Genomic DNA, 18,076 nt, shown 5'->3' on the forward strand with positions numbered 1-18,076 from the left:
GGTATCACTGGGTCACAAACTGGAGAATGCCAGAGCTAGAGGTTCCCTATGATCAATTACTGTCCATCCTTTGTGTCTATAGGCGAGGAAACAAACGCAGAGGAATGAAATAATGTATGAGGTGACTTTAGCTAGTTTCAGACTAAACCCAGAGTAGAAATGTGGCTTCTTATTAAAAAAAAATGAAATCTTGCCATTTGTGACGATGTGGATGGAACTAGAGGGTATTATGCTTAGCGAAATAAGTCAATTGGAGAAATTGACTTATTTCCTGAAATGAGGAAGTAGAGATGCAACTTAGGGGTTTGGGGAGTAGGAAAAGAATAAATAAAAAAAGATGGGATCGGGAGGGAGACAAACCATAAGAGACTCTTACTCTCACGAAAAAAACTGAGGGTTGCTGAGGGGAGGAGGCAGGGAAAGGGTGGTGGGGTTATGGACATTGGGGAGGGTATGTGCTATGGTGAGTACTGTGAAGTGTGTAAACCTGGTGATTCATAGACCTGTACCCCTGGGGCTAATAATACATTATATGTCAATAAAAAAAGAAAAAAAAATAAGAAATGTGGCTTCTTGACTCCCAGTCCAGTGGTCTATTAAAATGTGGACAGAAGTGCTGGAACTGTCAGAAATGAGAGGACATTGTTCTTGTCACAAGAGTAGTTGTATCTTCATGCAGTAAAGCAGTAATAGGTAATGATGATGAAAATGCTGCAAATATTGTCTATGTTGCATTCAACTCCAAGGGACATATTGAGCATTTACAATGGACAAAGGTATTAAGACACTGTGCTGTGATAACTAAGGGGACAGTTGAAAAAGAATATGCCCCCTGCCTTCTGATAGCTCCAATCTAAATGGGGGCAATGTGCCTCTGGCTCTTATGCCAGGGGAAGAGTGACATCTGCTTAATGTTAAATTATGTGATGGGAATGATCAGGCACTGTGCAATCTGACTATGGATGTAGTCATAGACATGACTATGGATGTAGTCATAGATTCATGACTTTTCCTCTTCAGGAATTCATGAAGAGGATGGCAAAACAATACTACAGATATAAAGATCATGCAATGGAAGGGACTCTGGGGAGGCTTCTCAGAGGGGATAGCATTTCCAGTGGAATTTGCATAGAGGCAGGACTTTGATAAATATGGAGAGAGAGAGATTTTTCCTTTGATTGGAAAATTTGGTAAAATCTTCTGTCCATATTTTCTGGGTGCTAATGGAATCCAGAAAGAGGTATGTGCCATTTATCGAGGGGAACATCTAGAGGAGGGAAGAGGGGATTATATATTAGAGGAATGTGTTACAGAGTACAGCAATACAGCCAGTGCCCAAGTTTGGATGGGGTTATGATACAGCAAAATGCTGCTTAAAATCTCTGGTAGGAGCCAGCTTTGAGGACATATTGTATTTGTCTTCTCTTACACGACCAGCAAATAAAACCCTAAGACTGCAGAACAGAAGAGTGGTGCAGATAAGGTTTTGCTTTCAGAAATATACCATCTCAACAGGGCAACATTATGATTTTCTTGGGCCTTAGACACTTTTGCTTTCATGGGAATCTTCCACCATTAAAAATAATTTTTTAAAAGTTATTAAAGTTTGTATTTTATGACTGTATTGATACAAGGGTGAACATATTAATACTATACATTAAGAACTTTTCTTTGATCTGAAAGTTCATTTTTAAAAATTCTGATTTCAAAGAAAATTAAACCGTTTCCATGGGTCCCTAAAACTTGTGTGAACCCTAAGCATTTTACCTATATGCCTTTTGGATAAACTGGCCCTGACTCTAAAAGCAACCTTTGAATTGTTTTAAGGGGCAAGTATGGAAACAGAGACCAAGGAAGAGGTTTTGTTAATGGTCTAAATGAGAGATGTATCTAACAGTCACAAGTTGTAATGCATGTTAGAAACAAAATATTAAGAAAATGTGCTGAATTAGTCTTTCACAAAGACAGAAAGAAAATCCAAATTTAATATACAAAAATAAGAATATCTAATTATTTTAATCATTGTGAAGCTAAGAATATCTGCAAAAGAACTGTATATTATCAACTGTATATTATCATCCAAATTAAAAGTATTCAGGTGTGTGCACATAGCCATGTTCGTTTTTCAATTACTGGGTTATTCTAAGATGTACCTAGATCAAGGTCATCTATTTGACCTCCCAAGGTGCTTTATCTGATTCACTGGGGACTCAGGGTTATCATCTAAGACAAATCCCCTGCCTATTGCTGCAAGAAGGTCTCTCCTGAGTCAGTCTGGCTTCTTTTTTGTTCCCTTGTGAAATATATGATTTAGTGTAGAAACCCCACAGACCCTGGGCTTTGCAGCTTCCCTGGTGATAATGGCTTTGTTGGATAGTGATATGCTTACTTTGTTTAGGGAGGCTCTCCCCTCTCATATCACCAGGGGCATATCTTCTATTGCCAGTTCTTAAGCTTTGACTATGTGGCCTCATGGAGTAATTCATTGCGTCATCTACATTTATTTTTTACTCATCTTTGTCTATAGGGTTAAAGAGTCCCAGTCACAAAATTTTTAATAAACTCCAGCTTTCCAAATAACATTTAGCTACATGTGGGGGAAATTATCAATTCATGTTTGACAAGTTCTCTGCCCTTGTAAAACTCAGTTGCATTAAAAGAAGAGACCCAAAGCAAATCCTAACAAACTTAAAGATACTGAAATCATATCAAATCTATTTTTTTACCACAATAGTATGAAACTAGACATCAGTAACAGTAGGAAAATTGGCGAGTTTACAAATATGTGTCAATTAAGCAACACATTCTTGAACAACCCATGAGTCAAAGAAGAAATCAAAAGTGAAGTAAAAAATACCTTGTAACAAATGAAAATGGAAACAACATAGTAAAAGTTAGAGGAAGTAGCAAAAACAGTTGTAAGAGGGAGGGTAACAGTGATAAATGCCTATATTAAGAAAAAGCTCAAATAAATGATCTAACTTCACACCTGAATGACTAAGCACAAAGCAGAGGAAAGGAAATAATAAATATTAGAGCAGAAATAAATGAAATAGACTCAGAAATATGATAAAAATGATCAATGAAACTGAGGATTTTTTTCAGAAAAATAAAACTTGCCAAGCTTTAGCTTGATTAACCAAGAAAAGGAGTGAAGAGTCAAATAAAATTATAATTGAAAGAAGACACATTATAACTGATACCATAGAAATCAAAGGATCATGCATGACCACCGTGAACAGTTGTACACCAACAAACTGGATAATCTAGAGAAATGGATACATTCTTAGAAACATGCAACCTATCAATACTGAATTGTGAAGAAATAGAAAATCTGGACAGGAAAATAACAAGTAATGAGATTTAATCAGTAATCAAAAATCTCCCAACAAAAAAAGGTCCAGGAAAATTATCAGGTCAATATGCCTGATGAATGTAGATGCAAAAATCTTTAACAAATACTTGCAAACTGATTTTATTTAGTTTTTGGAAATTGAATTTCACAGCACAGTAAAAGGATCATACACCAAGATCAAGTTGGACTTATTCCTACGATGCAAGGATGGTTTAGCATACACAAATCAATAAATTTGATATGTCACATTAACAGAATGAAGGATAAAAATCATATTGTTATCTCAATAGTTGCATAAAATGCATTTAAAAAAATTCAACATCCACTCATGATAAAAAAATCTCAAAACATTAGGTATAGAAGGAAATTTCCTCAATGTAATAAAGACTATATGTGAGAATTCCACAGCTAACATTGTATTCAACAATGAAAAGCTGAATGCTTTTCCTCTAGATCAGGGAAAAAGACAAGGATGCCTACATTTGCCTCTTCTATTCAGTATAGTACTGGAAGTTTTAGCCAGAGCAATTAGGCAAGAAAAAGAAATAAAAGTTCCCAAATCAGAAAGGAAGAAGTAAAATTTTGTTTTTAGATGAAACCCTAAAAGACTTGACACATCCACAAAAAAACCTGTTAGAATTAATAAATTCAGTAAAGTTGCAGGATGCAATATCAGTATACAAAAATCACTTAAGTTTCTATGTACTAATAAGAAATTATCTGAAAAAGAAATTAAGAAAAGAATTACAACAGCAACAAAAAGAATAAATAGGAAGATTTTAACCAAAGAGGTGCGTGATCTGTATACTGAGTATTATAAAACATTAATAAAAGAAGTTGAGGAAGACACAAATAAATGGAAAGATATCCCTGTTCATGAGTTGGAAGAATTTATATTATTAAAATGTTCGTACCGGGGTGCCTGGGTGGCACAGTTGTTTAAGTTTCTGACCCTTGATTTCAGGTTGTGATCTCAAGGTCATGCAATCAAGACCCTCATCAGGCTCTGTGCCTCCATGCTCACCCTGGAGTCTGCCTGAGTTTCTCTGTCCCTCTCCCTCTGCCCCTTCCACCCCACTCCCTCTCTCTCTCTCTCTCTCTCTCTCTCTCTAATATAAATAAATAAAACATTAAAAAAAGGTTTATACTATCTAAAGTGATCAATAGATTCAATGTGATCCTATCAAAAATTTCAATGGTATTTTTCACAAAAATGGAAAAAAAATCCTAAAATTCATATGGAACCATAAAAACCTCAAGTAGATAAAGCAATCCCGAGAAAGAAGAATAATAGAAGTATCACACTTGCTGATTTTGAAGTATATTACATAGATCAATGGATCAGGATAGATAGCCCAGAAATAAATCCACAGATTATGGTCAACAGATCTTTGACAAGGGTGTCAAGAACATACAATGGGGAATGCTAGTCTCTTCCATAAATGGTGTCAAGAAAACTGCATATGTATATGTAGAAGAATAAATTGGATACTTATACCACACTGTAAACAAAATCAACTGAAAAGGATTAAAGACTTAAATATAAGACCTGAAACTAAAACTTCTAGAAGACAGTAGAGAGAATAACTTTTTGACATTGGCCTGGGAATCTTTTTTAAATATATAACCCCAAAAGCACAGATAGAAAAAGCGAAAATATACACATTTGATTGAATAAAACTAAAAAGCTTCTTAAAAACAAAAACAAAAAAAAAAAACTAAAAAGCTTATTTTAATGATTTTATTTATTTATCTATTTTAGAGAGAGCATGCATGCCAGTAAGGAGAGGGAGAAGGAGAGGAAGAGGGAAAGAATCCCAGGCAGACTCTGTGCTGAGTGTACAGCCGACATGGGGCTTTCTCAGGACACCTGACTTGAAACCAAGAGTCAGACACTCAACTGACTGAGCCACTCAGGCGCCCCCAAACTGAAAAGCTTCTGCATAACAAAAGGCATAGCCAGTAGAGTGCAGAGATAATCTATGGAGTGCAAGAAGATATTTGTAAACTGCACATATGACAAGGAGTTAATATCCAGAATATTTTAGAAACTCAAAAAACTCAGGAACAAAAATCAGCAAATAAATATCCTGGTTTAAAAATGGGCAAAGGATTGGGGCACCTGGGTGTCTCAGTCCTTAAGCATCCAACTCTTAGTTTTGGCTCAGGTCATGATTTCAGGTCCTGAAATCCAGCTCCTCATTGGGCTCCATGCTCAGTGGGGAGTCTGCTTGAGATTCTCTCTCTCCCTCTCCCTCTGGTCCTCCCTGCATTTGTGTTCTCTCTCTCAAATAAGTAAATCTTTAAAAAAAGAGGCAAAGGGTTTTGAATAAATATTTCTCAAAAGAAGATAAACAGATGGACAGAAAGTGTTCACAGCACTAATTATCAGGAGAATGCCATTCAAAACCAACAAGATATGACTTCAAACCTGTAGAATGGCTACTAACAAAAGGACACAAGGTTGCCAGAGTTGGTAAAGATGTGGGGAAAAGAGACCCCTTGTACACTGGTGGTACATTGTTGAATGTAAATTGGTATAACCATATGCAAGCCAATATGGACATTCCTAAATAATTAAAACTATCATATGATTCAGTAATCCGACTTCTGGGTATATAGTCAAAGGAAATCAGATTTTTTTAAAAAAATGTAATTTTTTATTGTTATGTTAGTCCCATGTTCGCTCTAGCATTATTCACAATGGCTAAGATGTGGAAACAGCCTAAGTTCCTGTCCATGGACAAATGGATAAAGAAAAGGTGATATATAGATATATATGTAACTATATATCGTATTATGTAACTATATATTGTATATATGTAACATATATATCACTATATATAAATATAAATATATATATCACATAATCACTATGTATAGATATCTATATATAAAAAGGGAGATTACATGTTATGTAACATTATATAACATATACATTAAATAAAATATATATTATACACATATATAAAGGAACATTGATATATATCATATTGTACATATCTATATCTATATATATACAGGAACATTATTCTGCTTTAAAAAAAGAAAGAAATCTTGCCATTTGCCATCACATTGATGAACCTGGAGGACATGTGCTAATTGAAATAAGCCAAATACCACATGACAAATACTGGAGACAAGTACTGTGTGATCTTACTTATATGTGGAATTTTAAAAGTCAAACTCATAATAGCAGAGTAGAATGGTGGTTGCCAGGGACTGAGGGGTAGGGCAATTGGGAGATGTTGGCCCAAGGAGACAAAATCTTAGTTACATAGGATGTATAAGTTTCAGAGAAATAACATACAGCATGGTGACTACAGTTAATTATACTGTATTATATACTTGAAATTTATGAAGAGAGTAAATCTTAAATATTCCCACCAGGTACACACACAAAAAGGTAACTATGTGAGGTGATGGATATGTTAATTAGTTTGACTGTCATAATCATTCCATAAAATATCACTTTGTATACCTTAAAAATAAACTGTTTAAATATATAAAAAAATAGAAATTTTAGGGGTGCCTGGGTGGCTCCATGGTTTAAGCCTCTGCCTTCGGCTCAGGTCATGATCTCAAGGTTCTGGGATCAAGCCCTGCATCAGGCTCTCTGCTTAGCAGGGAGCCTGCTTCCCCCCCTTTCTCTCTGCCTGCCTCTCTGTCTGCTTGTGATCTCTGTCAAATAAATAAATAAATAAAAATCTCTAAAAAAATTAAAAAAATAGAAATTTTAGTTAATTATAGCTTAATAAAGCTGAGGAAAAAAAAGAAAGGATGAGGCTGGAATTTAGCTCTAAAATAGAACATGTATACTCCCAAAATTCCATTCAATGAACAAAATAATTTTTTTATTCATGTTATCCTTTAAAATATACTAACATATATTTTATATATTAGTCCATTTGAACAGTAAAGCATATATATAATTTTGAAGTGAACAAATGTACATACTCTTGGGCCACCAGTTAAATTCTTTTTACTTATGGACTGCACAGTGTAGGAGATGATGAGACCTCTGATTTGGGGAGATTATTACTTTTTTTTTTTTTTTTTTTACTTCTTTCACTATTCCTAGGGCATTAGTAATCTTTCATCCAAAGGAAATTCCTCTTTGTCCCTTGCAAGCACCATGACTTTTTTCGACTTCTTCAATCTTACTTTGTGGCTCTTCATCTTTTGAAGGTCTTACAACTTCCTCTCTGTCTCTGCAGAGACCCATACAAAGATTTTGGAAACCTGTCCCAAGATTTCCTCATCCCTGCTTCATTCTCTGGACATTCCAATCTCTAACTCAAGACTGTTCTTCTCTTGGGCACTCATCCAAGAAGTTCCAGTCAGTCATCTGACGTCTCTTACGTTGATCTCTTTGTCTTGAAGTGCTATGTTCTCAATGAATTTCTGCTATCCCAACTTGATTCTAAGATCCTGAGGGCAAAGTCTGTGCCTTTTATTTCCCAGAACCTCCTTCTATGGTGTTACAGAGATGGCCATAATGGGAATTGGGGATGACGATGATGTCTGGTCCACTGAGCTTTAATAAACTTCAGTGACGTAGGTATTAGCCATTGTTTGGCAAAACCACTGAGTGGTATTTTCCCGTGATGGTAGGTACTCAACACAGGAGATGACAGGAGGGATCCTTAGGTAGAGTGTGATAATTGGTATAGTAAAAATAACATAGATTTTTCTATAAAAAGAACCAGGTTCAAATCCCAGCTCCACTATTCATAAATTTTGGGTAAGTCTCTTAAATCCTCTCAATCTGTTTCTTTATTTGTAAAACAGAAATCGATCCAAGCAGGCAATAAATATCAAATGTCATGTAAATAAATTCCACAGTAGGTGTTCAAAGTATCATAGGTGTGATAATGACATGCTATGTATACACTAATAGCCCAGTTAGACCTGTCTGTTCTTTAACCAGAGAGAAGCCCGTCACTGATTACCTTAAATGTTAGGGCCTCACACACCCCACCTGGTTCTGAATAGCCAGGCCTGCTTCAGGTTTTTAAAGGATTTATGTGCTTGCGACCAACAGACTAAGATTCTGCTCACAGTTCTGTTCTAGCCCAAGTTCCCCAGAGGACTGTGACATATCCCTCTCAGCTCTGCCACCTCTTTACCTCTCGCCTGGAGGCTCCTTTCTGTTCCCTGATTTTGCTGAGAGAATGGTTAATGAAGAGGTAGCCTCAGATCCTTGTGTCATTGTTCTTTGTTTTTGTATTTTGTTTTGTTTTGCTTCATTTTTGCACTTGAAAACAAGCAGAGGGCCTAGGTTTTCTCCAGGCATCATGGAATGAGTGGGATTTAATTACTGCTGAAGGGCTGGTACAAAAGGTTATCCAACAGTGTGCGATCTTATTTGGCACTGAACTTTGAAGCTGAGAATTATGGATTGTGGAACAAGATACAACAGTCTGCTGCTGTCTCAGAGCCGGGAATATAGAATTTAGAGGAAACTGGGTTAGAGCTGATGGGACCTCTCAGGGAGGTCAGAAAGAAACTAACTAGCCATCCATAAAGCTGTCGGAGCAGTTATTTGAAGGAAAAGGCCGAGGCTTCTCTTCCGTGTTTCTAAAAACTTCAAATAAAAAGAGACGATTCTGCATTGACATAGATATGAAATGGACAGCAATTGAGGGCATCAAACTCAGAAATGAAACTGAGGTAACCTGTCATCACTCTGAGGAAAAACTGTGAAATTGGTAGCCACGGCCCAAGCTGGGGAGATGCTGAATGAGGGGAGAATTTTTCTTTCAGACTTATCGAAAGCCACAGGAGAAATGGATTGACCAGGGAGTGAAGGGAAGGAAAGGAGTCCTGACACCATTGCTACAAATTCAGGGCCAAGCCTGGAGCCAAGTGTCCATCATTCCTTCAGTTTTACCTTGAAGAGGCAAAGCTGGGCTGCCTGCTGACATTGGAGAATTTCACCTCTCGTCTTCCTTTGCTAAATGTCACTGTTTGGCATTTTGTGATATGGCATCTGGAAGCCTAGGCGGGGTCTTGATAAAATTGGGAAGTGTGCATATAGGCCCTTCTCTCTGGGTGAGCATTATTCTCCAATCTTTTGCTCTTCCTGGGTATCCAATCTATTTAATATTCCTGCAAGTTTGCACTGGCTTTGAGGCAGGCTGTTAATTATCTAACCAACTTGAAGTCTGCAGAGTTTCATACTCCTAGAGCCTTTTCAGTGTCTAGGATGGTGGTAGATAAAGCACGGTAGTTGAACTACATAGACCCTCTGACTTTTCCTTGAGTTTTGCTACTGGCCAATTGACCTTGGGAAGGCTACTCAAAAACAGAGCTTACTCTCTCTTTCCCAACTCTCATCTGTATCCACTGTAGTGCTCCAGTGGGATTATTAGGCTTGCCCCAGCTTCTTAGTCTAGTTTGTACGTACTTTCCATGGCAGAAATCTCACTTCCCTAGAGTACCTCCCATCTTTGAACAAATCTAACTATTGCAAAGGTTTCCCTGGTAATAGTGTAAAAAAGTTTGCAAATTTACTGATTCATCAGGCCTACACAAAGAGATGCTGTTAGTTTCATGAAATTGTAACATTTTCTTGGATGCTCAATTTTCAACAAAAACATATCCATTTGGCTACAAGGATGACCTTTTCTGCCTCTTTACCCCTCTATGCTGGAAGTCTTCATTTCCTGATGCCTGCTGCTAATATAGGACACATGTTGAAATGTTTATGCTAATTAGGCTTTGATTGGAATCTCAGAAACAAGTTAAAATGACAAGTTTTATCCCATAGATGAATTAATTAATGAAATGAAATCGGTGTTAGGCTGTTTGAAATCAGCTCTCTGATTTTTGCAAAAGACAGGAGGATTTTCTACTCTAAACCCCAGTAGATTTTATGCAGAAAGATGTGAAGGAGTTATATGTTTTGAGGTAGAAGTGCTGAGGGATAAAGAGGGATCATTCTTTTGGTGAATAAGTGACTAGTGATGGTAGATTATAAGAGCAGGCATTCATTCATGTGATTGTGTGTATGAATGAGAAGAAGGTATTGAAAGAGCAGGTAGAAGGAACTGTGGCCTATGTGTGTGGTTCTAATAAGCTGAAATTTTCCCAACTGAGTCCTATTTGGAAAATTCAACTCTTAAATGATGTCTCAGTATGTATTATGGTTTTCCAGAGAAACAGTACCAATAAGATATATGCCTATATATCCTACTGAGCATCAATAGGATTGTGTACCAACTGGATGGAAATATATATATATCCTGTTGAGGAATTACCTTGCACAAATATGGAGGTTGAGAAGTGACATGAATGATCTGCCTTCTGCAACCTGGGGAGTCAGGAAATCTGGTGGTGCAACTCTAGTCTAAGTATGAAGGCCTGGGAACAAGGAGAACTAATGTTATAAATCTCAGCTCAAGGAGAGAAGACAGATGACCCACCTCGAGCGGGCAGGCAGAAAGCAAAAATGGCCAAATTCTTCCTTTCTCTGCTTTTTTGTTCTATGGAGGCCCTCGAAGGATTGGTTGCTCATCCACACTGGGGAAGGTAATCTACTCTATGAAGCCCACTCATTCAAATGCTAACCTCATCCAAAAACACCCTTATAGATGCACCCACGAAGAATGCTTCATCTGGGTACACGTTGGTACTACCAAGTTGGCACATACAATAAACCATCACAGAGTGTGTCCTGAATAACATGTTGGTGAGGTCAGTCATTGTTCACAATGGACCAGAGCCCTGAAAGAAGCCCACTTTTTAAAAACTTTAAAATAAATAAATGCATGTATTCTCTCAAGAAAGTAAACATGAAATAGCATAGCTATCCAGGGAATTAGTCTTTTAGTTTGAATCATTTGGCCCTCAGAAACTAAAAACTCATCCTATGATGAGCAACGGATTCATTGATACCTTAGAATAACCTAGTAAGTTCAATAAGCCCACAGTGCAGAGTATCCAAAAAAGGGCAAGGGGCTTATCTCAGATCACACATTCTGACTCTTGGTGAAATGAGACAAAATGCATATTTCTTCATTTGGTTTAGGCTCTTTCTACCATTTTGATTATTTGAAATAAGGCATTGTAATAACGTCAGAAAAAAAAAATCGTTCAAGGAAATTGAAGTCCAAAGACAAAACATGAATTGCCTAAGGCCACCCAACAGATTATGATAGACACAGACTATATGTCAGGGCATTTACCAAAGCCGTAATGAATAAATTCAGACTTGGTTTCTGTTGGCCTATCTAGTCTCTGAGTTAATGTTTAAGATGAATTTTAAAATAAATGTCCCCAATACATGACAGTGTGTTTGAATGTTCACGAGTCATGCATTTCACTTTGGTCAAGCAGGCTGAATAAACACACTTTTGTCCTCAATGACTATGATTTAGATAGAACTTGTATTTAACTAGTAATTCCTGGTGTTGCAAGTCCTGAGATTGCAAAATTCTTTAACAGATTCATTAATGTTCTTTCTTCACATGGAAAATAACCAGAGCTTAACACAGTTTAATTCCAATGAGCATGTAATTTGGATTTAGGATATTCATGTCATTATGCTTGGTGCTGACTAAAATTCAAAGATGAGTTAGTTCTGGACCTTGCATTCTATTGGCTGACTGTGTATTTGCGTTAATATGTAAAAAAAAAAAAAGGTAATTTTGATATAAAGCAGAATGAATGTTGTTGTCTAGGAGAGGTGGTACATACAATAGGCTATGGGACTTGCTAATTAAGAACAATTTAATGGGCCAGGGGTATCTGAAAAATTGCATGAAACAACTAGTATTTATGTAAAGCTTAAGAATATTAACAACGTTTTCAATTGGAGAAAAGGGAAAGGCAGCCATTCTGAGCCATAGGAACAGCACTGAAAAGGACCTATGTGCAAGAAAAGGAAAGGCATTATGGGTGAAGGACAAGTCACTAGTCAAGACTAAGATACTGTTTGTGAGATACAGACACATACAGCCGTATTTATTTGTACAGTCTAGATTTAAGCTTGTAATCTACTTGAATTGCCAACATGTACCGATGGAGGTCAAATAATGACACCTTCTTTGTGTAATGAGCAATTATTATCTAGGATTGAGAATGAGCTCAGCATGCATTTAGTCACGTCTCCTCCCTTGTCCTAAGATGACATGGTTGGAGCCTATGGTTGCAACACGGTGGTGATAAATACAAGGAAGCCTCATGTTGCTTCTGCAACATGCTTTCAGGTGGCCATGCTAGCTTCATTGTATTAAAAGGATGGATAAATTTAGCCTAGACCTATCATTTAAATGACTGGCAATTCACTAACTACTTAAGTGCATTTGGCAGAAAACATATTTATTTTCTGGCTTTAAACTGCAATAGAGTCTTTATAATTCACACCAGATTTGGAACCTATTCAGAAACACTTAGTTAAGTTAATGAGATATTACCTACTACTGTTTTTCAATAGCGTCAGTCACGCTACCCAGTGGAAGTTGTGTTTTTGGAGACCCTGTTAGATCCAAATCCAACTCAGGGACGTTTTTGTCTAATTGGTAAGAATGGCACATGATTGATTCAAGCAATTTCTTCTGAGAACTCTCCATAATGCACGCTCGCTGTATTTGTTGTAAGTTGGTGTCCTGTGTGTTGTTGGTAGGTGCCAGGACCTACCAACTTGGCTACCAACAGGCTTGCTCCCCATATTGCCCGCGTACCTTATACAATTTTGCACATGAACAGAAATAGGACCTCAGCAGAGATTGGCTAAATGTGATATTATTCTAATGACAGTAGTCATTTTATTAGCGTCATGAGTTTTCATTGCTATGGGGCAAATATTTTACATGCCCTTCTCATAACATTGAAGAATTTCCTTCTAAGAAGGTTAGGAATTATGTCACACTCAGCGACACTGTTAGACTCCAGGTAGGGGAAGTTTTGCTTCCCAAGACAAACCTTCAGCTTAAAACACAGCTGTAACGATATTCTACTCAGTATTTTTATATGTCAATATTCTCCACATGCCATTCAGAAAAAAATAAAGAGAATGATATAATATGGAAATATAATACCAGATTTGCAATAGCCATTCATTCATTATAAAACATTCTTCTTGTATTAGAAAAAAATAAATGCTAACTATAAAGATGACATCTTAGATTAGTTTTCTCTACTCCATTCTGTCCTGTAATATCAGAAGGTATCCACACAAAAATTTGTCAAAATAAGTGATAACTTTCTTGCTCACAGCTGAAGAGCAACTCTAAGTTTGAAATATTATGGTTGTAAGAACAAGTATCACTTTGCTTTTGCTGATGTCTCTAATATCAGGAAATGGTTTTCTTTCCCAAAAGCACTTTGATGACAATAACACACTTACTTTGACATCCTGTATCCAGGAAGAGAATATCTGATGAAGAAGAAAGGGGAATGGAAGGGGCGGTTCGGAGAGATTTGTTGAGGGGCATGATAATAGTATGTTCATGTAGAAGTAAAAACCTAAGGCCATATCTCACTCCTCAAACCCTGTCAAAGGCTTTGGCCCAGCAGGTATTCATGGAAACATCATGGGGTTCATATAGAGTTCAAGGCCTAGATTTCCTTAGTTGTATTTCTAGCTTTGAGCCTGCTGGCTGCTGGAAGAGGGGAGTGGAAGACAATCAGGAGCACATGCTGTTCAGCATGGGTCCCACAGGGTATAACAGAAAATAGGAGCACAGCCCCCAGATCCCAGTTAATGAAGGAGTAGTTTCTGCTAGGTCCCAAAGGGGTAACAAGAAAAAGGGGGGCTTGCACTAGGAACATAGATATTTGAGTCAAGATTGGATAAAAGACCATCATTTTCTATATAAGTGCCCCCCATGCCCCCACGGATTCCATAGCACACATTCTTGTTTTAAATCTAGTACAATAAGGCAGGAAGATTTTTTGTAATCATTAGGAAGAAAATTTGAATTAAGCTTTTATTCTATATTCTTTTGTTCTTGAAACCGAACTTCTACCCAATTTGTTAATTCCAAAGAAAAAGACAACTAATCCCTCTAACAGAAATCATCAGGATTTCTTAAGCATAAAAATGAGTTGGGGGGGGAAGGATTTCTGCATGAAAGTTAATTTTATGATATTGCAGCATAAATTGTGACCTGGCAGTTCCTTCTGCAGTTTAATAGAACTGGCAGCAGGAACCATGACTTAAGCAGACTCTGTATAATGAGAAGCAAAGACAAATCGGTGTGAAGGACAGGGAGAAGGGCATTACTGCTTCCCTCCTGGAAGATTAAAAATAGTAAAATATTGCAACCAAAATTTATCTAAAAGGAGATAGTATCTCAGAAAGAGAAAAAAAAAAAAAAAAGAAAGAAAAAAAGATTCTAAGAGACCGCCATAGCCCCGTGTCTGATGAACAGAGCCCAAGAGCCCGGTGATGACATTTGAAAGAAATCTGTGAGGGTTGACCATTCTAAAGACCTGGTGGCAGGTAATTTCTGACATTATAATTTTGAAATGGGACAATTTTCTAAAGCATAATTAGAGTAAAATGAGTATATTACTTCTTCTACAGAATGAAATGCAGGCGAGAGGCTTGGGTGTACTAAATAAATGAGAGAATTTATTGTTACAGGACAAGAGTCAGTCTGTACTCTCAACCAGGCGGGTGACTTCCTCAGAGTGCTGTCCTGAGGAGCCCAAGCACGTGTGACGGGCCTGCTCTGAGCTCTGTATCCACAGGAGCTATATCAGAGCAATTTCCAAAATTACACAGGGCATGCAGCTTCGAAATCTCCTAGCAGAACAGCCGTATTATCCTGAGGACTTGCAATAACAGGAATTATATGCAATTTTCTGATAATGACTCCACTAATGTGAGTCACTGCTGACGATACAATTTGTTAAACATTGCTGGATTCCCAAATCTGACATTCTGTCACTCTGAAATCCGTCTTTCCGGCACTGCCGTCGTTACAGTGGTCATCCTCACCATCATCAGAATCGTCAACGCCATCATCGTCAGTAGCAGCATCACGGAATCCCTACGAACGCGTCTGGGTTCCCCAGTTTAAGTTTTCTTAATTTCACTAACATCTCATTCATTCATTCATATAGTGGAGGAGGGGCAGAGGGAGAGAAAGAATCTTAAGCAGGTTCCACTCCCAGTGTGGAGCCTGACCCCGGGGCTCCATCTCACAACCCTGAGACCATGACCTGAGTTGAAATCCAGAGTCAGCCACTTACCCGACTGAACCACCCACCGGTGCTTCACTAATATTTTAAAAGGGAAGACAAAATCTCTCTTCATCTGTTCAGGTATCAGTTTTGTGGTCGATGTGTTTGATTCCTTCTTTGGGAAACTAGGATCCCAAATTAATTAAATTTGGACCAGATATAGCTTAACTTTAAATTGTCCTTTATATCAAGGGAAACTGCCTTGGCAATCAGGTGCTTCAAACGAGTGCCTGTAAATACCCATTATTGTACATTCTAATATACCCGGACATAGAATAGAACCTACAGCTCAGGGTCTATCTGATCTACTAATTGGGAGCAGCAAGTGCACCTCATGTTTTGAACCTGAATTAATTAACCAAAACTGATTAAATTGTCTTTGAGCTATTCAAGGGAGTGACACCAAAGGCAGAATTGAATGAGGAAAGGACTATTTAACTTTTTTTAATCACAAAGGTCAGCTTTTTAATGTAGCAGATCATTAGAAAGTCTTCAAAGGTGGAAAGAAACCAACAAAACAGCCTAAACTGCCCACACAGATACGTGATCTGCTTTTCCTTCAACCAGCTTTCCTTCCTGTGACAAGGGCTTCTCCCAGGACACAAGCCTTTGTCTAAAGAATTACGTTTTTACCTACCAATTTGCTCACTCAATGGAGTTTTCTGTTCTGTCCGTAAAACTACCACTTGAGCTTTATTACCTCCCTCATTAATCCTGAAGCTACCACCCACTAGTGGCCTTCATGACACTCCTGTATTACTGCTCTGGTCTCCTCTGTGGCCGTACTGCCCCTACTTCCTCCTCCTTCCAGCTCAAGGTGAAAAGTAAGCCAAACTAACACCAGGTATTTTTACTTTATTATCTCCTTGCTCAAGAAAATGCCACAGTTCTCTCATTGCCTGGTGAACACAATTACAACCCCCTTCTCCAACTTCTAGGACTTGCTGGAAGCTGGATTCAGAGACAACATATCACACTGATAGGGACATGCTCGATTTGCTCAGATTAGACCAGGCCCTTCCTGTCCCTCTGTCACTCTTGATCTCTTATCTGTTTCTCCATAACCCCCCATCCCCAGTCCCTGCAAATAACACACACACACACACACACACACACACACACACACACAATATTACACTCCTACCTTTGTTTGCAGGAAACAGATGATACTTTGGAGAGATAAAGAAGGAGGGACAAGGGAAGGAAGTAGATGAATCATTCCTTCTGTCCTTAGGGGTTTGCTTCTTTTTCATTCTAATCATTCATGAGTATTGTCTTTCCCATAAATACCTGAATGAGAGGGTTAGGTCTTCACACAAATGTATTTGGGAAACTAAGTTTAAAATTGGTGTCTTCATTTTTTATTTTTAAAATTTTTTTGAGAATCCATTTGAGAAATGACATTTAAAGAATATCTCTGGATGTTTTGTAAAACTTTGGTAGGAAACATCCATTTTGTTCTTCAGTAGCATTCATATTTTTAAAAAAACCTGACCTACTAAGTGTAACCCTTCATTTTTTTTATGTCTCTTTTAATGACCCTTCATCTTATTTAACATATTAAATTTGTCTTTTGACTTGATGGCTAGAAAGTTTAGCTCAAATTTCATTCTCATTTTCCACAGCTTCTATCTCAAGAGTTTTTAAAACAATTGCCTCCAAAATCAACCCCATTTCTTTCATTAGCTACCTCTTATTATTATGACTTACTTTAAACATTTGCAATGTGTTTGTACCCTTATAAACCATCTGAGGTTGTTTCCTGGAATCTCTACAAGGGATCCAAATGATAAATAAAGACACACACTGGTGTTTGTTTTCTTCTTGATTGCATATCATTGTTGTTGTGACGTCTCTTGGAAAACCTAGTGTGGGCTCCCTGAGAAGCAAAGAAAATATTGGAGGCTTCTTTTAGTAAAAGGTGCTCTGGCTCCCAAGGCCTCTCACCTCCTGAGGACATTGCCTTCTTTGGTCCTCCTTCTCCCCTGTGGCACCAGCCTTTCTCCCTTTCCTGAATCTTTTCCATCAGCATGCAAATGTGCATTCACACCTCCCCCGGAAGCACTCTTGCTATATAATATGCCCCCATCTGGCTACTACCTAATTGCTCCTAATTCCCTTCCATGGCCATGGTGGTTATTTATTATTGCATGCTCTGGGTCCTGTTCTTCTTTTGCAGCACTAGTACCTCTCCCTAATCTGGCTTCCACCACATCTCCACAAAATGGTTCTTGTGTGGTGACTAGTGATTTCCACATGAGAAGAGTGCTTCCCTGTCTCCACCTTAGTCAACTTCTCATTGTTTATCTGCTTTTGAGAGATTCGCCTGTCCTAGTTCTGACAAAAATTTCCTCTGGGTTTCTTACCACCTCACAGGATACTCCTCTGGGCCTCTTCAGCTGGCTCTTCCTCCTTTGTCTCTAAATGCTGGGTTTCTTGGATTTCAGACCTGGACCCCCTTATCTTCACTCTCTGCACTCTCTTCTTAAATCATGTGAAGAATTGTCATGTACATATTTTTACCAT

The 18,076-nt window shown here is 37.8% G+C and overlaps 1 pseudogene across 1 annotated transcript in view; it reads right to left on the reverse strand.

The window, feature by feature from the left end:
- Nucleotides 1-15,329, reverse strand: part of LOC111154063 — a 112,238-nt pseudogene extending 96,909 nt beyond the window's left edge. Inside the window, exon 1 of the transcript XR_002641055.1 lies at nt 15,256-15,329. The product of XR_002641055.1 is annotated as a peptidyl-prolyl cis-trans isomerase FKBP3 pseudogene (transcript). The remainder of the gene's footprint in view (nt 1-15,255) is intronic.
- Nucleotides 15,330-18,076: the final 2,747 nt, after the last annotated feature.

The sequence above is a fragment of the Enhydra lutris genome, unplaced genomic scaffold, assembly GCF_002288905.1.
Source record: "Enhydra lutris kenyoni isolate GAN:26980312 unplaced genomic scaffold, ASM228890v2 scaffoldscaffold35, whole genome shotgun sequence".
In the NCBI taxonomy this organism is placed as follows: Eukaryota; Metazoa; Chordata; class Mammalia; order Carnivora; family Mustelidae; genus Enhydra; species Enhydra lutris.